The 24,203-nt window shown below is 48.3% G+C and overlaps 1 pseudogene; it reads right to left on the minus strand.

Annotated features, from left to right (window-relative positions):
* Nucleotides 1-10,901: 10,901 nt before the first annotated feature.
* LOC141932965 (uncharacterized) lies at nt 10,902-24,198 on the minus strand (annotated as a pseudogene).
* Nucleotides 24,199-24,203: the final 5 nt, after the last annotated feature.

A 24,203-nucleotide genomic window follows, 5' to 3' on the forward strand; every position in this document is an offset into this window, starting at 1 on the left:
TAATATTAGCGCTAGCAACAACTGTATCCTAAAAAAGAGAGCAATGAAGTGATATCTTCCTAGGCTGACGCTCATTTGTGACATGCACAAATCCCACTTCTGGGCAGATTTCAGTGCTGTAAATGGAAATATACTGGTATGGAATTTGTATAAACCTGTTCCCCTTAAGCATTAGACTTTTCAAGGTTAGGACAGCCGACTGGATTACCACAGAATTTTCTGAGTGCCAGAGTCACTGCAGTGAAGTTACCAACAGGATATGTAGCAAATTTTCTAGTGACGTTTTCTGAACTTTTTATGTTGCAGAAAAGTTCCCTTTGCATCCTCAGGAAATTAATCAACAGCCTCATTATTTTATGTCAGCAGATATATTTCTTGGTGGTCAGCCTAAATGTTTCCTTAATTGCTCTCTGCATCCATCTGAGATGTGGAGGGAAGGATACAAGTCCCTGCTCCTCCTGAAGGGCAAATCAGTTGTGTGAAGCAGAACAGCTCCAGCAGAAGGCAATGACAGTGACTGCCGCCAGACAGCCAGCATCCAGGGTGTTTTACATCTCAATTAGGACTGTGACCTGAGAAAATATATGCTAAATCTGCTGCAGCTCAAGATGCAGACTTTACTCCATCACTGCTTTGCTGAGTAACACAAGTGTATGTTGCCTTCCTTCCAAATCAGTCCCTCAAAGTGCCTGCTGCTCCCTGAGGAGTGTCTCCAGGTGAACAGTAGCTTGCAGGATGCCTCATAGGGTCTCACAGCAGACTCATCCCATGACTGCCTCTTACATTAGCTAAGCTTGGATTTTGCCTCTCTAGGCTCTGATCCCAAAGCCTTCATGTGTGCAGAACTGCATTTCTCCCAAGAATACTGTGCTGACATTGGGGCTGTGCTGCTGGCAAGGGGGTGGGGGGGAGTCAGGGCCTCTAAGACTGCAGTAGTGAGACGCTAACAGCAAGGCTCAGATTATTCCTCCTCTCCTGGGGCTCCTGACAGGAGTTCACAGTGTGAACTCTTGAATTTGACTTTACTGACAAAGAGTTTCTGAAGGGGAATGTTTTCAACCATGTGCTCTACTATTACTGGAATGCTGCATTTGAGCTCAGGAGATCCCTGGCCATCCATATGGGACAGCAGTTCTATATGAGTCCATCAGCTGCATCTATTTTAAACTTTCTCTCAGAGATGTTCGTTTATGGCCACTATGGACTGGTGTTCTCCTCAAGACCTTTGCACAAGCCCTTATCAGGTGACAGGCAGCCTCACTCCACAGATAGTGTCAATGCAAAATGACCCTCATTCTCCACAAAGCAGCGAGCAATTCATCTTCCTCACATCAGTATCCCACTTTGACCCTGATAATCCAGCAGGCTTTATAGCAGTGGCTGTCAGTGGGGATATTTTCCCAGGCTTTGCTCCTCCTGCATGCATCCTCCCCTGGCTCAGAACCGCTAATTTGTTCATTTCCCCATTTTGTATCTACCCCCCCCTCCCAGGACAGGCAGGAGCAGGGAGCACCACTCAGAGACACTTAGCTTCTGCTCCAATCTCCTCTTCCACTTCTAGGTTGGTAATTTTTTTTCTTGGAAGATTCTTCTAAAAGCATATGCATGGCTGGTAGCCACAGGCTGGGCTCACACAGAGTGACAAGCTAGGTCCCTGTGGGGTGGGCCACAGCTCAAAACGTGGGCCACATTGCACCATCCCCCTCCAATTACTCACCGCCAGAGACAGCAACAGCTCCTGGGGTCCCCAGGCTGCCTTCCCTGCCTGGGGAGAAGGCTGGGGTAGCTGAGGTCTGGACATGTTTGGGGACTTCCAGACTCCAGCTGGGGACTGCCAGTAGAACCCAAAGTCTTCAAGCCTCTGGGAAGGTATGGCTTTTCACTGCCTCCTCCTAATACAGCTTGTGCTCCTGTGTTTGGGAAATGCTGCTGAATTGTTATTTCTTCCACCCACACACCCTCTACCATCTTATCACTTATCCCTTTTCCTCACACACATCCATCTCACTTTCCTCCTCTCAGACTCCTTCCTGCACTCCTCAGCACAATTTCAACCCTACCTCAGCACTGTGGTTACTCTTACTTCCACCCTCTCTCACGTATCAGCTCATTAACTTTTTCTGCAACAAGAGTCGCATGAAGATGAGTTCAGCTGCTCACATCGCACTTACTGCACTGGGGCTCCAGATCTGTATTTGATCTGAACATGTTCATGGGCTGCTCCTGCTCTGCTTGGCTAAGAGAGGGGACATGGCTTTTTGCAACACTGATGGTCCTGGAAGAAGCTTGGAGCAAGCCCTGCCTCTGTCTATCTCACCAGTGACAGGATTCATGCACTGGGGCCTCTTGCTGATAAGCAAAAAATTGGCTTTTGCATCCACAGGCATTGCTTTAAATTGTTGGTTTACAAGATAAGTGATGCCCCCACCCACCCCAAACTGAGCCCCAGCTGACCGCTGGAAGTACCTGGGCAGCTGCTGTGTTCCCCTGGGACAGCACGTCCCAGGAGGGCATGGCGAGCACCCAGGCGCTGGGCTGGCACAGCGTCATCGCACGCACTTCAGAGGGGCCGCTCTTGATTTATACTCTTTCCAGGGAGAACACACTCGGGCCTGACTCTGATTTTTAACATTTCAGCTGAGAAAGGAGCTGTGCCGCAGCAAGTCTCTCTGGGGTAAGAATAGCATCTGCCGTCTTAGGACACAACACAGTTGTCCAGCTCCTGCATGGCAGCACGTTGCGCTGAGATATAGAAGGCAACCTACCCGCTGAGGAATGTCTTCGAGTGCTATTAGTGGAAGCGTATCATCTACACAAACAGGCATGACCCTGCGCAGGAGCCTTGCAAGAGCGAGGCTATTTTGAGCTTTTGACACTGAGGATGAAGGGAGACAAGTGACAGGCTGATCCTCCTGGCATGGGCAACCTCCAGAGTTCTCTGTGGCCTTGTCTCCTCCTCTTGACTCCTGTGAAGGCTGATGGGTGATTTGCTGGGACCGCAGAGCCCAGGAGGCAGGGGCCAGGAGGGAGCTGTGAGTTTGCTGGGGACGTGAGGCCAGGCCTCAGTCCCATCAGCACTGCCCAGCCCTGCTCATGGCAAGTGCTGCCTGAGGGTGTGCACCTGTCCCTGAGCTTAGGGCATGCGGCTGCCTGCTTTATTTTCAACTATATCCATGCCAGCTAGAGCGATACCAGAGGGTATGTAACTGCGTGCAAGTGAAACACAAATCCCTCCCAGCCAGGAGGGTATTCACCTCTTACCACCTGAGGCTCCCTATCAAAGATTCGTCGGCATCATGGATGTTTGAGAGGCCCTTTTTAGTCTTCCCAGCCATAAAAAACCCTCTCCCAGACTTATTCCCATCCTTTTAACGTCCTCTTTCTTGTTCTGGTATGGATTTGTTTAATTCCAATTTATTTTTATGTCTCATTTTTTTGTTGCAGTTTCATTTTCATCGCTTTGTGAAAAATGGATCTGCACATTAAGGTCTCTGGGGAAAAAAGAACACTCTCCCAGAAAAGCTTTCCACCTGGATTAACTGGCCATGTCAGTCTCTCTCGGGACTCCACATTCAGCTGGACTGATGCACAGCAGCAGTGCTAGCAGGCAGGAACAAGTGGTCACGGTATTGAATGTGTATTAGGCAGCGTATAAATTGCCGCCACCAAAAGCAATCTCACCCCCTTAGGGATGGATCTGATGCTAGCTCTTGGAAGAAGGCCTCTTGGCACAGTCCCAGCCTTCTGAGCCCTTCCCAGGCACATCCAGCGCTCCCACAGATGAAAACTCAGTTGATTCAGCTGGCAGACCAGAACCACAACTATTCATTCATGGTCAGGTTATTTTCCCAGCAGCCTAGTAAGTTAAACTGACTCCTACAACCCACAGCAGTCTGGCTTTGCCAGGCACCTCTACGGTAGTTGGGCATCTCCCTGTGTCTATCACAAGACAGTACAACTGGGTGTGGGCAGTGTCAACAGACCCTCCTCAGCTGCTCACTTAAAGAGCAGGCTGGAGATAAAGAGAAAGGCTTTACTCCCCCATCTTGGTGTCATGTGATGAGGTTCAGGTTCCTGCAGAGCAGCCTTGCCAGGTGCAGACTCAAGCAGGATCTTAAAACCTTCTCCCTGGTGTGTCAGGCTGTGTGATGGGGATGTCAGACAGGGCTGTGTGCTCCTCTGAAGCTCTCCAGCAGCGGAGTGCTCCCGTTGGTGCTGCCCTGAACCATCATGGCTCAGCATGGGCTAAGCTTCCTTGCAGTAACTTGAGCTGTGAAGCTTTGTGATCATGACCATGCATTTCTTTCAGTTTGTTTTATTCTTATTGCATTAAATTGGCAGTACACAAAGCAGAGCACAGGCCTTGCACAGAGCTGCATTGCTACCAGCAGGCCCTGAGCCCAGTTCTGTAGTTGTGCTCTCAGGATCCTCAGTTCCAAACTAGCCAGACTGATGGCATTTTATGCCCATGCAGGCACCATGGTCTCCAGATACAGTCAACCTGGGGACTCAAGGCTGCCAGGTGGGAAAGCCAGGCTCCCCCACTTGCCATTCAGCCAACCTTGTCGTGAGTCAGAGCCAAAGCATGAAACCAAAAGAAAATTAATTTCCCTTTTTGAAATGGGAGAGAGTTCCACTGCCAGTAGAAAGGAGCTGGTGGTGTGAGGGTGGTGATTATCTTGCTAAAGCCACATCCCTGCAGATGTCCATTCCCCAGGGACTGCTGGGGCTGCTCTGCTCTGCTCTGCTCACTGTGCTTGAGCAGGTGGGAAAGAATCTCAGAAGACCAGGGACTGTGTAGCTGGGGCAAGAACTATCAACAAATTTAGTACCAAAAGTGGGAAAGAGAGCTGGGAGGCTTACATGACATATCCAAGATGATGCCTGCATACTCTGGAATGATTAATGACCTTGATTAGGGTTGCTGTACTTTTCTAGCAGTTAGTAATTTCCCATTGGTTTTGCACAGCTACTCCTAAGGAAATTACAGCTGTTTTTCTATAGGTCTATGAAGTAGATCATTGTACTGTGCAACCAGTCATTTGACAGTGTGGGCTAAGCTCAATGACATGACCTAAGAGCAAAGCAGGACTCTTGATTGGATCCTGAAGCACAGCAGTGTGCAATGAGCTGCTGGGAACAAGATGCTGGTAGTCTCCTGGGAAAGCGCTGATTCCAGGCGGCAGGAGCTGAAACAGAAGTTACCCCTTGAGAGAGCAAAAGAGCAACACACCCAGATCTGTCCCAGTTGGTGTGAAAAGCTAACATTCAATCCTGATTCCCCAAAATCACAGGCATGTAACAGTGGATGGAGGCCTCTCTTGAAAGTTTCATGGTGTGGGTGACAGTTTTGGGGGAAACTAATGGCTAGACTGACTGAGAAGGTTTATCAAAGATCCAGACAAGCTGAAGACCTTGCAGCTCATCAACTCAGTGTTTCACGAGGTTAGTTTCAGGATAGAGTGATAGGAAAGCTTGGGCCATTGCATAATGATCATTATCAAACACTCCTAAGGAAATATGAAAACCCATTTGTAACTACGGCAATACTTCACAGACTTCTGGAGAACAAGGTAAGAGGAGAAATCAATAACCCCAAACCCTGCTCAACCTGGCAATAGTTCTGTTTATCTCAGACTAGGAATCTGAGGGCAATAGTTAATTATCTGAGCGAAACAGAGTCCCTGTACTGGTGTTTGCAGATGCTCTGCTTCCCAGGTCTTGGGACAGAATGAATGACTTGACTGATGACAGCAGAGTTGGTCTGCAAGCTCTCTGGTTTGAGGACACAAGCAAAGAAGTGCCACAGTCTTTACAGGACCTTGGCATTTGACTCATTCATGATGAACAGTTGTGAAGGTTTGAGATTAGGAACCAAAGCACTAAACATGATTGTCCCAGTGGGTTCAGAGAAATATCTGGGTATGAGGGTGGATTCATAGTTTGGACCATCAAAATGAGATCTCATTTCCAAACTAGACTTGTAGATTAAACCCACTCAGAAGCTGAAAGTGTTGACTATGTTCACTGTTCCAAAAATCCCCATCTATTTTAAACTGCATTTCATATATAAAAGACAGTGCACTTTTTGGATACCAATATGTGGTAGTAAGGGCCCTCCATATCTCCACATGCATGTATAAGCCTTCTGTATTCAGTAACAAAAGGTGGGGATGGCTGGACTCACAGCCTCATTCCCTTGTACAAGTGTGATGCTTGCACAGACTTGCTAACTCAGAAACATGGCAACTCATCAGTGTCCCAGAGTGTGGATTTGAGAAAGGACACAAGAAGGTGCAACTCAATGCAGGAGATAAAAACGAGATGCTCAACTTTCATCTCACCTGCAATCCTGTAATGCTCCAGCTATTAAAGGATGCCAAGGAAACTGAGTAACTGACGGAACTCCTACCCCAATATCAGATGCTCTAAATCTTGCAGCTGAAAAAAAAAAAAAGAAACTTTCACCAGTGGACTAAACTACCTAGAAAATTATGTTGTGTGGTACACTCTAACAACTCCAGCAGCAATAATCAGATCTAGATTTAGCAAGGAACCCCTGAGAGACTCCTCTTTGTGGCATAACTGAACTACTGTGTGAACCTACACGAAACAGCATGTCCCACCAGGAGTTGAGAGGTCAGAGCCTAGAAAACACACGGAAGCAATGCAGACACTGCCCCGATGATTCTGAGACCTACACTCTGGGAGTCCACTTTGCAGTACAAGTCAATTCAGTCAGTGATCACAGGATCATTAGCAGCCACATAAAGGAAGAAACAGGGCAGGGTCCTGTGAGCCCCTTCTTAGAGAGCAGGCTAAAGACCTCAAACAAACTCAGCTTGTGTTTGTGAATAACAGAAGGGCCCAGACAGCAGGGAGAACTGTCAATGATGAGAGAAACATCTGTGCTAGAAAATACACTGCAACCAGCTTTTGCTAGAACAAATTAAATATCAGACACTTTCTAAAGTGTGTGTACATTGTGTTTCTACTACGGGGCAGAGTGGAGTGACGGCAGGGTGGGAGAGGCTTTGGACCCCATGACCTCCAGAGATCCCTTTCAACCTCAAACATTCTGCAATATGTGGAAAAAAGATAAATGTTAGAGACCTTTGATCTCCTGGAGCCCAAGCAACAACAGATTGATGGACTGATCTGTCAGTGGGCTTTGTTGTGCTCTGCAGGCATGACAAGGTCTTTGCCAACCTGGGAAGCCATGTCACGCCACCTTAGTTTCTGTAGTGGTTCCTAGGCAGCACCTCTGGCACTGAACTCTCAAGGTTTTTGCTCTCAAACTGAGCTACCATTTATAGTTCATGCAGACTGGACTAGGGATGTGAATCTTCAGGTTATCCAATGCAAGGAAGTGATGTACTAACAGGCTGCAACAGGGGACTGTTCGTTTGCACAAGGTTGTGTTCAGCAGTGGGTCCCATCTATAGCACAGCTCTACCTCCCTTGCTGCACAACAAAGTACAAATCCCAGGTCAGGTGGGCCAGGTGTGTCTGGCACACAGGATCTCACACAGAATCACAGAATCCCAGAATCATCTCAGTTGGAAAAGACCTTGAAGATCATCCAGTCCAACCATGAACCTCTCACTGACCGTTCCCAACTCCACCAGATCCCTCAGCGCTAAGTCGACCTGACTCTTCAACCCCTCCAGGGATGGGGACTCCCCCCCTGCCCTGGGCAGCCCATTCCAACGCCCAACAACCCCTTCTGCAAAGAAATACTTCCTAAGAGCCAGTCTAAACCTTCCCTGGTACAATTTGAGGCCATTACCTCATCCTATCGCTTATTACTTGGCTCAAGAGACTCATCCCCCCTCTCTGCACCCTCCTTTCAGGGAGTTGCAGAGGGCCATGAGGTCTCCCCTCAGCCTCCTCTTCTCCACACTAAACCCCCCCAGTTCCCTCAGCTGCTCCCCATCAGACCTGTGCTCCAGACCCTGCACCAACTCCGTTGCCCTTCTCTGGACACGCTCGAGTCATTCAATGGCCTTTTTGGAGTGAGGGGCCCAAAACTGAACCCACTCATCGAGGTGCAGCCTCACCAGTGCCGAGCACAGGGGTCAGATCCCTTCCCTGTCCCTGCTGGCCACGCTATGGCTGATACAAGCCAGGATGCCATTGGCCTGCTTGGCCACCTGGGCACGCTGCTGGCTACTGTTCAGCCAGCTGGCAATCACCCCCCCAGGTCCCTCTCTGACTGGCAGCTCTCCAGCCACTCTTCCCCATCAGTGCAAAGGGGTATGGTGCAGTGCTACAAATCAGTAAACTGTTGAGCTGGTGTGGTGGCAGACAAGTGATTAAGGCTCCTAATTATTTTGTGGCAATAAAAGAAACAGGTCTGCCATTCAACAGGAGCAGCCCATACATTGTTAATGTTGGACTGGCAAGGATTTGGCAGAGACATTGACCATGATGGTAGGGCCATCCTGACTCTTTGCCAAGGAGCGTGAGTGCACTGGATGAGGAGGAATGGAAAAAATTGGGGGTCTAATAGAGAGCCATGGTGTCCTGGTTTAAGCCCAAAGGACAGCAGAGCACAATGCAGTTGCTCGCTCACTTGTTCCTCCTCAGGGATGGGGAGGACAAAATAAAACAGAAGGCTCCGGATCAAGACAAGGACAGGGAGGGATGACTCACCAGTTATGATCACAGGCAAAGGACAGATTCATTAAGGGAAGAAAAAGAACATCAATCTAATTTGAACACCACCACCACCACTTAATTTTCTAGACAGAGTAGGCCAGTGAGAAGCATTACATCTTAAAAACCCCTTCCCCCCAATCCCTCCCTTCTTCCCAGGCTCAGCGTCACTCCGGTTTCTCTACCTCCTACCCTGCAGCGGTGCAGGGGGGCACTCAGTTCATTGGGGTTGCCGTCAGTCCATCACCCGTTGTCTCTGCCGCCCCTTGCTCCTCAGGGGGAGGACTCCTCACACTCTTCCCCTGCTCCAATGTGGGCTCCCTCCCATGGGAGACAGTCCTCCATGGACTTCTCCAACATCTGTCCTTCCCAGGGGCTGCAGCTCTTCATGAACTGCTCCAGTGTGGGTCGCTTCCATGTGCTGCAGTCCTCCCAGCACAGAACTACAACAGTGGGAGCTTCCCACAGAGTCCTGGCTTTCTTTGGGCACAGTTGCCTGCTCCAGCGTGGGGTTCTCCACAGGATGCAGGTGGGCATCTGCTCCACTGGTGACCTCCATGGACTACAAGGGCACAGCCAGCCCTCTCACCACAGGCTGAGGGAAGCCTTTCCTCCAGCGCACCTTCCCCCCTCCTTTATTCAGCAGACCTCGGTGTTTATAGAGGTATTTCCCTCACAACTCCTCCTCCTCTCAGGTTCCCCTTCTTAAGTATGTTATCACAGAGGCACAGCCACTGTTGCTAATTGGCTCAGATTTGGCCAGAGGCAGGTCTGACTTGGAGGCAGGGGAGCTTTGAGAAGCTTCTTATGGGGGCCACCACTGTAGCCCACTCCCCCACTGCCAAAACCCCGCCACACACAAACCAAACACACTTGGTGAAACCTTCAAAGGTGTCATGGGAGTGGCAGGCATCCGCTGGTTTTATTAATGTCTTTGTAGTCGAAAACTCAGAACGAGGTGATGCTCATCACTCTTTCTCAGACAGGAGTGACAGAACATCTTGGGTCTCTCCTCTCCCATCCTTGTTACTGACAGCAGAAGCAGGCCAGAATGCTTCCTGAGCAGTGGTGTGGCTGTGTCCTGGAGCCAGGTAAGGTGAGATCCATTTGGATATACCTTTCCTAGGCACACAGACATGAAGCAGTCAGCTGGAACTTCCCAACAGTGTCAGCATCCTATTTGACCCAGCATCTAGTGCTGTGCACAAACTAATTCATCTTCTCGGAGCACTGGGATATCTGCATTCCCTCTCTAGCCCTTACTGTGCTGCCAGGCACATGTCCTCAGCAGTCTTCACCAGTGCCAAAGTGTCTGGGTTTCCTCACTACCTGAGATGCTGCAGTTTCAACTATACCACACATACATAACAAACTAGCTGAACACATATTTGTCTTTGGGAAACACAAAGCAGAATTATTGTGCCCAGTGTCACCGGGAAGATAAGCTTCTAGCAGCTACTCAGATTTTGTTGCAAACATTACAAACCACTTGATAACTATTTCCAATGTAACAAGAATATGAGACACGCAAGTCTAAGTCTCATCTGCTCAGAGATGCAACACTGGATAGCTCAGAAGTGGGCCCCCCTTGTGAGGTGCAGTTTGACTACAAGGAGATTAGAAATACTTGACTTGTAATGCACACAGGTGACTGTGGGCTCACAGGCTGTACCAGTCTTGTTCTCCCATGCAGAGATACAGCAGTGAAACTAAGCATGAAGGCGGTGAGTTTTTTCACATTGCATGTTTGACATACTACATCTGCTCATACAGCAGTTTATTCTCAGATTCATTTAACAAGGTCAGGATATCTGCTTTCAAGCAGCAGAAGGTATGGAGGAAGCCTGTCAAAACACCTAGATTTTAAGGTCAGGACAAAATTGCTTAAACATGATCATAACAGCAGTAAGACCTGAACCCACAGTTTTGACTACACTTAGTAAGAAAATTATTCTCATCTCAACATCAATATTTGGAGCATCGGAAGATGCAGATATCTACTTTATTTACACTGGTACAGCAGCAAAGTGACAGAAAATGTTTGTGTCCGTAAGCAAATGGAAGATCACTTCCTACCAGTGTAGCTCTAACTACTGCAAATCCACAGCTGGAAAGACACTTTGTGCAAGTTCTGGTTATTCTAGAGGAAGCTCATTTTTCACTTTTTAACACTATCTAGAAAGGAGAGGCTTTGTTTAGTCCACACATGTCAAGATGAGTCTTTTGGTCCCTAAAATCATGTCTCAATACACCATCCAGCTAGGATGTGCAAGTGGACCCAGGTCAATGTAGTGGTGTCTGTAACGTTTAAGACCACACATCATCAAATGTCGTGCTGTCAGAGTGATGGATTGAAACTGAAAAATGTATCTGTTGGCTTTTCTGAAGTGCTACTTTACTGCCATAGTGTTTAAACAACCTGCACCCCCCTCCTCTGGGACATGGAGTATCCCAGCATTTCCAAAAGTGAATGTAAAGCATGGAAGGGAGTAAAAGGATGTATTGATCCACTGGATCTATTCAAAGATTTATGCATTATAATGCTTAATTTTTAGGCCTCCCAGAGTAGAATCCAGAACTCGTGCCAGGTGCCCAGGCTCCATATACACTGCACAGTATCAGGCACCTCAGAGCAGGATCTAAAACTATAGCATATTGCAGAGAAAGCTGCACATAGTCAGTATGTTCAACCTTTTACCTGGGGATACCCAGTAGGAGTTATCTGAAATCTTGCACCTGTCTGGGCTTTCAATTCAATTAGAGATTCAGCATTCCCTCTATAAGGTAATCTCCTACCTAGACACTTTGCTCAGGAACCTGGACTCAGACTTCCAAGTACTTCCCCTGCGGTCTTGGCAAGATACCCTGAGAAGCACTGAGTCAAAGCCTCTTACTGGAGCACAGCATTACGTGACTCACTGAAAGCTGCACACCAGCCTCTGGCAGAACCAACTTTGTCTATTGAGTCTCAGACCAGAGCCTTCAGGCAAAGGCATGTTCTCCATAGCATCTCTTCTAGAGTTAAAATGCTGTGTGAGTAGAAGGATGCTGTGGATAAGCAGAAGGCATCCTGGAGCCAAGGTTCTCCATGTCTTAGATACATGCTCTAGGCACTAGTAATTTTTCCAAAATGTGGACTGAGGGTATTTTACCTCCAACCACAAACTGAGCTAGACTAGTGCAGTCAGAAGGTGTTACACCTGCTCAGATCACACAAGGTAAAATAGGCTCTAGATCTTGTACCAAACAGTCTTGAGTTGGAGATAGACAAGTGCCTGGGAAGTTCAGCTAAGGACACAGTACTGCTACAAATTTCTCAATCAGAATGTAATTCTGCCTAAGGCTCACAGGAAGGTTGTTTTAAGAATGTTCAGAGTTAGGTTGGCTCAGTTTATGAGGCAGTTTCTTAAATCTGAAACTAATACGATGAAACTAGCCAGAAGGCTCAGGCTCAGCACCAGAGCCTGAAATGCCAGTCATAGAATCATAGTATCACAGAATGGTTTTTGCTGGAAGGGACCCTCAAAAATCATCTAATCCAAAACCCTGCCATGGGCAGAGACATCTTTCACTAGATCAGATCGCCCAAAGCCCTGTCCAACCTGGCCTTGAACACTTCCAGTGATAGGGTATCCACACCTTCTCTGGACGACCTGTTCCAGTGTGTCCCCACCCTCACCATAAAATATTTCTTCCTTATTTCCAACCTAATCCTACCCTCTTTCAGTTTAAAACCATTGCCCCTTGTCCTGTCGCTCCAGGTCCTAGTAAAATGTTTTTCTCTGTCTTTCTTATAAGCCCCCTTTATATATTCAAAGGCTAGAATAAGGTTTCCTTGAAGCCTTCCCTTCTTCAGGCTGAACAACCCCAACCCTCTCAGCCTTTCTTCAAAGTTCCTTATTTCCAGAACTGTCCTTTCTGAATGATGATTATAACCCCCCATCAAGGCACAAATCTACCGCTTGACTTGCTCGAGCAAACAGTACAAATAGCACACCTGTCTCCTGCAACAGAGGTCTACCTTTGTAGAAGGGACTTTTAGGGTTTTACCTCTGAGCTTGTTTACTTGACTCTCAGCAGTATCTGCACTTTCCTCAGCCTCTTCTAGCTTATGCTGCCTTTTTCTGAATCTGGAGAGATTAGTATTGGCTTGTTCATCCTGAAATGGCAAAACAAAATGTACTAAAAACCATCTGGCAACATGCTGGGGCACAGAGCCAACTATTAAACTGATAGTCCTAGAAAATGGTAAATAAGTATTTGCTTCAGTTTAGTGACTCACAGCTTCCTCAGCTGTCTTTTCACAGAATCACAGAATTGTCTGGGTTGGAAAAGACCTTGAAGATCCTCCAGTCCAACCATCAACCCAACATTAACAGTTCACAACTACACCAAATCCCTCAGTGCTGGGTCAACTCTACTCTTAAACACCTCCAGGGATGGGGACTCCCCCGCTGCCCTGGGCAGCCCATTCCAACGCCCAACAACCCCTTCTGCAAAGAAATACTTCCTAAGAGCCAGTCTGACCCTGCCCTGGCGCAGCTTGAGGCCATTCCCTCTTGTCCTGGTGCTGGTTCCTTGGCTCAAGAGACTCATCCCCCCTCTCTGCACCCTCCTTTCAGGGAGTTGCAGAGGGCCATGAGGTCTCCCCTCAGCCTCCTCTTCTCCACACTAAACCCCCCCAGTTCCCTCAGCCGCTCCCCATCAGACCTGTGCTCCAGACCCTGCACCAGCTCCGTTGCCCTTCTCTGGACACGCTCGAGTCATTCAATGGCCTTTTTGGAGTGAGGGGCCCAAAACTGAACCCACTCATCGAGGGGCGGCCTCACCAGTGCCGAGCACAGGGGCAAGATCCCTTCCCTGTCCCTGCTGGCCACGCTATGGCTGATACAAGCCAGGATGCCATTGGCCTGCTTGGCCACCTGGGCACACTGCTGGCTCCTGTTCAGCTGGCTGTCAATCAACCCCCCCAGGTCCCTCTCTGACTGGCAGCTCTCCAGCCACTCCTCCCCAAGCCTGTAGCCATGCTGGGGGTTGTTGTGGCCCAAGGGCAGCACCCGGCCTTTGGCCTTAGTGAAACTCATACAGTTGGCCTTAGCCTTTTGTAGGATTTGATTTTCATCTGCAGTTTATCTACGAGATCTTGTAACTTCATCATGTTCTTCCTGTGTTCTTCATTCTGTGGAAAGGGAATGTGCAATTATACGTCCTTGGGAGACAAAACATCAGGAGATTGCTTTCTATTTATACCCACCTGGAAAGTAAGCTCTTTGACATGCTGTTTGTATTTGCCTCTGTGAACTGCTTATGTTCTTCTTCCAGCTCAGATTCTAACTCTTGGATCTGGTTAATCCAACATTTGGCTTGAGCCCTCACATGGGACCCAGAGAAGAAAGGTATTTCTGACACCTGTGTTCAGTGCTGGTACCCACTCTGGCCTCCTTCTTCAAGACTTGTTTCTTGCCACCTTTCAGTGCCAACAGACAGACGGTGCTGCAGGTCCTTCACTGTCTGGTCCAGGTTCTTCTTCATCCTCTCCAGGTGGGTGCTGGTGTCCTGCTCCTTCTTCAGGTCTTCTGCCATCATGGCCACCTTGAAAGGGAAATGACACAAGAAACTGGAAAAATGTGAAAGAACAGTGCATGCTGTGTACCATCTGAGTATCTTTTCCTGGTTCCTGCTGACCATCCCTGCCACTGCTTTTCCTGCTTCATTTTTTTCTGTGACATGATAGTGGCAGAAACATGATAGAAAATAGTAGGAAAAAGGATGGGAAAAAATCCGCCTTGCTTCACAGGCAGAGCTTGGAACAACAGGAAGGGTAAATGCTCTGTTCCACTGTATGGTCATTGCTGTGGCCTTCATTGACACCCAGGTGCCGTGGGGCAGGGCAGGAGCCACAGCAAAGCTGAAAGGCTTCTCTGCACAGCACATGTGGAGTGTGATGGAGTCTGTGTGCTGTGTCTTAGTGCATGCCCTGTTATTGCCACAATAGCCTGGATGGCTAGTATTACAAGGCAGAAAATAGTTTAAAACAATCTATGTTATTTAAGACAAATCTAGGATATATTTTGCTCTCAAACATTTCCTTCCTACGTGATCAAATTAAGCGTTTTGGTGAAATATTGAGTGACATCACTTACAAATAATATAAAATCCAACAAATTGCTTTGGGAACAAAATACCTGAGAAAGCCTAAATTGAAAAATGAGAGAATAAAAAAATGGCATTAGAAAATTTATATATATATGTGTGTGTGTATGCATATAATTCATTGTAATGCTCTATTTCTATTTTATTCAAACAGAATACAAATGATCTAATCTTTCTTTAATTTTCATGAGCAAGTGGAGAAGTTTTCCTTCTATTTTAACTCCAAATAATGATTTTAAGTGTTAAGATTTTGTTTTGATCCTATGCATCAAAAATCATCAGCAGGTTGGGTGCCATGATACAACAGCCCTATTGCCTGGCTGAGCTTCATTGGCCTTGCACAGGAGGATATAGCACCAATTTTGAATGGAAATTCACAATTCTCATTTGAAACATTCTTAAATAGGATTTTGAAAAGATAAATATTTAAATACATTAGACACTACTGGTTTCAATACTACAGGATTCTTTTGTGTTTTACATTTTCATGCAGCAGTGATGAAAGTTATTTGGTTTAGACTGACTAAATGTGGGTTTAGTTCATTATGATGACAACAGCCCCGATAACTCATCTATCAGCAGGAAAGTTCCGTGTTGCTCTAACCCTCCTCCAACGCGTAGCCTCTTCAACCAGGCCTACAGATTGTTGCTTTGTCCAACTTGTGACATTAACTCTGCAGCAATGTAGCTGGGAAGCCCTGGAAATCCAAAGGGAAAAATACAGTAACATTCTCACATCTGTGATTGCCTCCTTTGCTCTTTTTCAGCATTTTTTGCTGCATTAGTAATATCTTCCATTTCAGTTTGGACTTGTGCCATATCAGTTTCAAGCTGCTTCTTTGTATTGAAAAGGCTGGTGTTCCATGAAGGAGAAAAAGAGAGGCTTTGAGTGTCTTACACATAGAGACCATGAATTACTATTTGTTCTTACTCTGTGAATCTCTGGACCAAAAATATGTCTGTCTTAGCAAAGCAAACTACCTGGGTATGGAGGAGCTGCACACGCTCACTTGCATCCAGGAGCTCCTGCTCAGCCACTTTCCTCGACCGCTCCATCTGCTACAGGGCTGCCCGTAGCTCCTCAATTTCAGCCTGCAGCAGGTTTGCTCTGCGCTCCACCATGGCCACCTGCTCCTTCAGGTCCTCCTGTGTCCTGAGAGCATCATCCAAGTGCAGCTGTGTGTCCTAAATATGAAGAGTCAATTTTGTCCTAATGAATTTCTTGGATACTCTGCTTAAATATAAATCAACCAGAAAGGTAAAACAAGACCTTGAGAACTCCCTGGATGCTATGCACATGTTTCTGTGTCTCAGCAGCCACGCGGTTGTCATGGCTCAGCTGGACCTCCATTTCATTCAGGTCTCCCTCCATCTTCATCTTAAGCCTTAAGAATTCCCTTCTGCTCCTGATCTCAACACCCAAAATACCCTGCATTGTCTCCACAGTCCTTTGACAGTTCATTTTAACTAGATATCTCCTCATCTTTCTCAGTATGATTTCTGATTTAATCCAAGTCAGTTCTTGGTTGACACCAAGGATTTTGATCTCTTAATGTTCAAGAGCTGCCTTTAAAAGAAAAGGGGGAAAACCAAACAAATGTAACATTTCAAAGAACATAATCATTGTGATGTTACTCACTCCTCAAGTTTGTGACAATCAACCTTGCACAAACAACTTGCTTGTTGTGACAAGCAACTACTGCCCTGGAGAGAATAGAAAGCTGTTTAGACTGGTCTCTACTTTTTCCAGTAATATTTAAACTAACTCACCTCTGCCTCTTCCAGAGCTAACTGCAGCTCAGAGTTTTCTACTTCAGCTTGCTCTTTAGCTTTCTCAAGGTCTCTCATTTTGCCATTTTCAGTAATTCGCTCAGTTAGATCAGCTATTTCTTCTGTGAGACAAGAATGACATCAGCCTGTGGTAGCCGGAGAAGCTGAACTCTATGTTTTGTGCCTGAGTTCAACACTTCTTTTGTATACCTGCTATATACATACGCACACACATACGTACATGTGTCCATGCTTGTATATGTATGTACAGATAAAAACAGATACAGCCAACTCATAAACACAGGGGCATCAGAGTGGTTTCATAGCCCTCCTTACAGAGAGCCTGGAAGATACCTGCATGTGTTTATGTCTCTGCATAGGCCATCAGGGTATCACTACAGGTCTTGTCATTATATGTTCACAGTGCATCTGTAAAATTGACTTTCGCAAGCTGTACAGCCTTTGAGGGCACCACCTTTATCTGGGACTGGCACCTAAACGCCCTTGATCTTACGTCTCTGCAGCAGATAACGGAGAGCCAGGACATTTGCTTTATTAACTTAGTCACTTTACAAACTTGCTCGACAACTTGTGGTGAGACATTTATATTCTTCATTAAAATGGAGAGAATAGTAATGACAGAGTCCTGTAATTTGGTGTACCTCTTGTGGACACAAGCATGCTTGTAGAGCTTGCCTTGTTGTGGCAGGACTGTGAACAGCTAATGGGAAATCAGAGCCAAACACTTACACTTGAGAGTCTTGTTTTCCCATTTGATTGTTTCAAGCTGGTCTAAGGTTTCCTCATAGGCATTTTTCACTTTGAAAAGCAAGCATGATTGTTTAAAGAGAGCTTCTCACCCCAGCTGGCTCTCCTCATACTTTCCCTTCCCTTCTGCCACAACCTGAAAGACATCATGTTTCACTTCCTGATAATACTGAAAATGTTAATTTACTTGTGTCCATTTTCTGTACTAGATAAATACCACAGACTCTGAAAACAGGACAAATTACTATTGCCATGCTCTAGAGGAACTTATAACTGTTAGGCTCGATTTCAGTATTGACTTAAGTAGGGAGTATTAGTTTGGCCTTCCAGGAAAGCTAGACTTAAAAGATACTGTGATCACTTATCACCTTATCAAAGTTCTTCTGCTTCTTGTCAAAGGCAGCTGCCAACGTGTTTTCTCTCTCTATGTCCACAGTCAGATCCTCCACGTCCCCCTGCAGCTTCAGCTCACTCCTCTCCAAGGAGACACACTTTGAATTCACAGTCTCTGCCTGCTGCCCTGCTTCCTGGAGACTCTGAGAGAGTTTTTTCCTTAAGGAATATAAATAAAACAAGCATATGATTCAAAAAATCAGTGTATTATGTACATAATTTCATGAGTACAATATCAGAAGTAGTTTTTTAATTAAGTGTATATATGAACGCCAATAAAATAATTTAGGTCAGGCTACTAAAAGCAGGTCTATTTTCTGCACAACATACATAACATCTGGACAGTTCATCTCATCTGTCACGTACTTGGCCTCCTCCAGCTCCTCCGTGCGCTGAATAGCATCCGTCTCGTATTTGGTTCTCCACTGGGCCACTTCGCTGTTGGCCTTGGACAGGGCACGCTGCAGCTCCCCCTTGGCTTCCTGCTCCTCCTCATATTGTTCCCGGAGCAAGTCACAGTCGTGCCGAGCTGACTGCAAAGCGTGGGCCAGGGCGTTCTTGGCATAAAAATTACCCATAATATCATTTATTTATGTTAGCTGTGACCATCAGGTGACCCCATGACCTTGCATACCAAAGATGTGGTCACTGTAGCGTGGGCAGAAGACAAAGGGCCAGAGGTTTATAATTGTTCAGGCAGCAATCTTCAGCTGCAACCAACTTTTCTCAGCTCTACCACTAGAAAAGACCAAGAGCGATGCTTTCACCTTGGCATAGGCTGTAGCTTTTCTTCCCTACAGCTATAGAAGCAAAAGAAATCACACAGACCACAGCTTTAAAGTTAAAGAAGATGCAAAAGGTTCACCCAAAGTGAAACCACTTTTAAGGTGTCAGGGACACCCTTAGCAAAGCGTTTAAACGCAGTGCTCGCTGTACACAATTCTGCCCAGTAGTAATTTCATTGTGTTAGACTGCAGACAATACTTACAGAATTCCAAATATTTTTTAAATGAGCTGAGGCCCTGATATATTTTGAAGCCTTAGCATGTGCTCAGTAGTTGGCACTACCTCGATCTCTTCCTCTAGCTGCCTTTTAAGTTCTTCTATTTGCAGTGTAATTGCCTGCTTGCTTCTGCACAGTTGCAATGTTATGGTTTCTTTCTCTTCGAGTTGACAGCTTAGTTTCACCTGTGACAAGAGAAGACAAGTTTCCAGTACTGTCCAGATGAAGCACCCTGGAAACATTCATATATAAGTAATAATCAGTAACAGACAAGTGGAATCACACAATGTTGTTTATCTTACCGTTGTTACCTTTATGTATATACTTTTACAATTCTTATTTTACCATTCTCATTGCATATATTTTTTTACCATGTCATCTTTACTCTTAGAGTAATGCAGGGTTCAGTAATGAAATTATGAGACAGATAGAAGTCTTCTCCAACACTTATTTATTCTACCTCCTTCAACATTACTCCTGTTCTGCTTTAATGAGTTTTACTGTTCATTCAGACGTCCACATACATAAGTCTTACCCTACAGTTCTCTCAGCTTTCACTGCTTCAGTGCATTGCACTTAGTTTCTATAGAGTTTCAAACCTTCCTTTCTCTTTCCTTTCTTGTCTACTATACCTTCAGAATTTCTTCTATACATACATTCTTTTTTAAAAAGGGAAATTGGCAATCCTGTCTCTAGGTCTAGTTTTTTCTCTTCAAGTGGTATCACTCTTTCTAGCTTATTCTGTGTTTTCTTCCCACTCCACTTCACCATATCTTCTATTAAACACTTCATTACTCCCCACCACTTTGCACAGGCTTAATCAATGTCTTCTGCTTTCCTACCCCTGTCATCAACAGTTACTTGACCTGTCCTTTCTCTATTCATCCACTCTGGACACTTCCTCTTCTCTGCTGTTCATCTGCTGGGTTACTGTAAGTCTCTGCTCCTGCTTGGCCCACATAAGGAACTTTCCCCTTTTTTCCTTTGCTTCCTTTCCTCCTAAACCCACTTCACAATACTTAGTAATATTCTGTATTATTTCCACCACTGATCCCAGGTAGCTTGCCCTGCTTTCTTCCACCCGGGCATTTGCAACATGCAGTGTGGTGCCCCAGTGCTACAAGGAAGGTGATTCATCGTGGCTGCTGCCAGAGGACTAGAGCGACCTGTGCTCCACCAGGACTGGGTGACTGCCCACACCTGAGCGACCCCCCATCATCTCCCCATTGATGGATTAATTAACACTGCCAATACCATTTTTGTCTTACCTATCTGGTGGGCAATTTGGCATGAGGCAGTCATCAAGGGGGCCATGTAATGATCCCTCGGGGCGTAATGATTCACCTGGCCAAGAGCTGGTGTAGCACAAAGGCTAATCAGTTTACCTATTTCATTCCTACTTTATTAAATGTTTGCAGCAGATTCTATAAAGCACCACAGTCCAACCCACAACTCTAGCTTCTTTCAGTGGCCCAAAATCGGCAGCTATCTGTCTTACATCCTCTGCTGTAATTTATTTGAATGTAACAAGACTGGTTTGATCTGCAAGTACCTCTCTGTCATGGGATGGGGGTAGTAATCGTTGTATATACTGATATCACCACCCCTTCTTCTTTTTTCCATTCATCTGTATTATCCCAATAAGTGATTCCTCCTGACTGCCATTCCAATTCCCCATCACCTCCTGCAGAGCAGCAACTCTTTTTCCTTTTTGCATTCTGATGCAAGCATCTAATTTTAGTTTCATATTTTTTATGATCAGGTCCCTCTGGAGCTCTCCCTTGCTCCGAGCAGCCCATGGTGAGGCAGCAGTACCCTGCACCCAGGGAGGGTAACGGGGGAGATCTCCACCTGCAGCCCAGGGAGGACCCCACGACAGAACAGGGGGATGCCCGAAGCAGGTTGAGACCCTGTGGGAAGCCAATGCCATGGAGAGAGAAGACCACACTGGAGCAGGTTTGCTGGCAGGACTTGTGACACTTCAAGGGCAGCGAAGCACAGCAGGAGAACTCCACCAGATCCCTCAGTGCTGGGTCAACCCGACTCTTCAACCCCTCCAGGGATGGGGACTCCCCCGCTGCCCTGGGCAGCCCATTCCAATGCCCAACAACCCCTTCTGCAAAGAAATCCTTCCTAAGAGCCAGTCTGACCCTGCCCTGGCGCAGCTTGAGGCCATTCCCTCTTGTCCTGGCGCTGGTTCCTTGGCTCAAGAGACTCATCCCCCCTCTCTGCACCCTCCTTTCAGGGAGTTGCAGAGGGCCATGAGGTCTCCCCTCAGCTCCTCTTCTCCACACTAAACCCCCCCAGTTCCCTCAGCCGCTCCCCATCAGACCTGTGCTCCAGACCCTGCACCAGCTCCGTTGCCCTTCTCTGGACACGCTCGAGTCATTCAATGGCCTTTTTGGAGTGAGGGGCCCAAAACTGAACCCACTCATCGAGGGGCGGCCTCACCAGTGCCGAGCACAGGGGTCAGATCCCTTCCCTGTCCCTGCTGGCCACGCTATGGCTGATACAAGCCAGGATGCCATTGGCCTGCTTGGCCACCTGGGCACACTGCTGGCTCCTGTTCAGCCGGCTGTCAATCAACACCTCCATGCCCTCTCTGACTGGCAAGAGAGATGGAGGCCAGACAAACTGTGGCTCTTGGCACAGTCCACTTCACATCTGCTCGTAGCCGTGGTTCAGGATCGCGCCAGGGGCTACAGGTACCGCACCCGAGGGGTTGAAGCTCGGGCAAGTGGGACTTTGAAGCGTGGTCAAGAAAACCTGCACTAGTGATGAGAAATTCATACAGGATAGAGCGTGATCTCCAAACCCTAGGAAACAAGTGGAACACCCTGGAACATAAAGAGAAGGTCTGGGATTGTGCTGGGGATGAAATATTGGACAACCTGGCACAGTGAACAACCGATTAATTAACGTGGCAACGAAACTAACTTTTGAGTGTCCTGGAAGTGAACTGCCCTCGTTATAATACTAAAAACCACACACACACACACAGGTTCAGAAGATGCTGCCCGGGTTGAGACCCTTTCCCTGAGCACACGCAGTAGTAGAAGCATGCAGTATGTTAATCACTAACCAATCCGTATCCAATAGGCGTATTTGGAAAAGCCTCTGATTTTTGTGTATAAAAGCAGCACAAAAACCTGCTGTTGGTGTCCTTGATTTGTGGAAAGGTCCCCCGAGCGCCCAGGCCTCAATAAGTACAGTAACTCTGGTGAGCGTGTGAAGATCGGTTTATTGCTCAGCCATCCCCTGGGCACGGCCTGGGGACGCCACCCCTTCAGCCTGGCACAAAAGGAGCATTGTAGGACGCTTTTCTTCAGGGACTCCAGGAAGAGCTGCTCATTATCTAAGTAAGCGTGGTCCTGAGAAGAGAGGGATGGATGGAAGGGGTATCAGAGAGTGCCACAGAAGGGGGCTGACAGTCCCGGGTGTCACTCATGAGGGAGGAAAGCATCCCAAACCCTCCTTCCTGCAGTCAGCAGGGGGCAGCTACCATCCGTGGTACCCCCTGGGGTGTGGGGGCTCCCCCCGCCCGGAGCCCACAACCTCACACTCTCAGCAAGACCCACAGCGGAAGCCTCAAAGAGCAGCCCTGCTTGGGGAAGGGCCCAGCAGGGAATCGGGGGGCTGACGGGAGAGGACGGGGACATCGTGACGCCAGAGGCCAGCAGAGCTGGCTTCTCCCACCCAGGGACAGGGCGAGGACAAGGGCAACCCCATGGAGGACATTATCCATCAGCCTGAGACCAGCTGTGAGGAGGATCCACCCATCCTTGCTTGTGCCATCACTCCTCTAGGTGCCCGGGGCTTCTCCAAGCCCTCCCAGCCCCACAGCTCAGCAATGATCTGAGCCACAGCCTGGGCTGTCTCCTACCAGGCTCAGATCAGGCTTCACCCAGCCCTGCTCCCACCCAGCGGGTTTGAAGCCCCTTCCCACCCCCGTCTCCCACCAACTCACCTGCAGGGCTCGGAAATTCATCATCGCCAGGGTGGTGCTGAGCTCGGCGGAGCTGGCCCTGGCCAGGAGTTCTTGGATACCTCCCGGGCTGCCGATGGGAGGTGGAAAGCCTGGAACAGAAGCCCAATTGTGTGGGGCTGCCGCCGTCAGAGGAACCGCAGACGGAGACGACACAGCATCCCTTTGGGTGCTGCCTGCGTGTCCCTGCAGCAGGGTCCTCCCCACGCTCCCAGTGCAAATGGGCTTAAACCCACCGGCCTCTCCCTTCCTGGCCCCTCTGCCCTCTCCTGGCACTGCCCTGGCTCAGAGCTTCACTGAGCTCCTTCAGAGGACGAGGAGGCCAACTCCCATCTGAGGTTTATATACAGGGGAACTAAAACAGCCCCCAGGAACAGACCAAGCCTCCTGAGAAGTGGAATACAAGTGCAGCTGCCCCAGCACGTCCCTCCCCACCAGCAGCAAGCACAAAGCCTTACACAGCATGCTGGAGAAGCCACTCTCAGGGGCTCAGCTGGTCCTGCCCCGTCCCGGGGAGAAAGGGAGAGAGAGAAGCTGTTGGCAAAGGTTCGGGCCCTTGGCACGGCGGCCCCAGGCCCACAAGGGAAGGCGAGGGGGTATTTGCCTGGTGCGGATGCTCTTGCTGCTGCTTGACCTGCTCCAACTGCCGCTGCAGGGCCTGCAGCCTCGACTGGTCCTGTGACTCGACCCTGCGTGCCTCCTGCAGGGCTCGCTGCCCTTCCTCATACTTCTGGGAGGAGAGCTGCAAGGCAGAGCAGCTGGGGAGGCTGGGGACAGGGACCCGCGCTTCCCTGGGGCACGACTCCTTTGGGCATCCCCTCCTTCCCCTTCCAGGACAGGCTTTCTGCCCCTGCTTTGGCAGGGCTGTGAAAGCCCAGCTTTGCTGCCAGCCCGTGTGCAGCTGGGAACGGCAGCGCAGATGCTCCGCTTACCTTGGTCACGCTTTTCAGCTCCTCCTCCTGCTGCCGGACGCGCAGCGTGGCCCCATTCACCTCCTCCCTCTCCGCCTTCAGCTCCTGCCAGGCCTCATCCAGCAGCTCTTTCTCTCTCGCCAGCTGCTCCTCCTGGGCTCTCAGTGCACAGACCCGTATCTTCACCTCTGCCCGCTCCTAGGATGGGCACAGGGGAAACCAACGTATGACCTGCTGTCCTGGACACTCTCTCGTGTCTTCCCAAGAGATGGCAAAGACCTGCCCCTGCGGAGCTTCTCGTGTGTGCCAGTCTGGGGTGCAGAGCAACACCACCAGCTACTCCAGCAGCACCCTCACCCACCCAGCCTTGGGCTGCTCCCGGAACAGCCTGATTCTCACCACCCCGAGCCACGTCTCTGCCTCCAACAACTCCACGTCTCCCCTGTAGGCAGGACCCACCCGGCAGCCTGCCAAGGGGGTGCTGGAGGCCACGGGCAGGGGCTCTGCTGCGGTACCTTGGCCAGGCTCCTGACGGGGCCCTCCCCTTGGGAGTCCATCCCCA

The sequence above is a fragment of the Strix aluco genome, chromosome 21 (genome assembly GCF_031877795.1).
Source record: "Strix aluco isolate bStrAlu1 chromosome 21, bStrAlu1.hap1, whole genome shotgun sequence".
Classification (NCBI taxonomy): domain Eukaryota; kingdom Metazoa; phylum Chordata; class Aves; order Strigiformes; family Strigidae; genus Strix; species Strix aluco.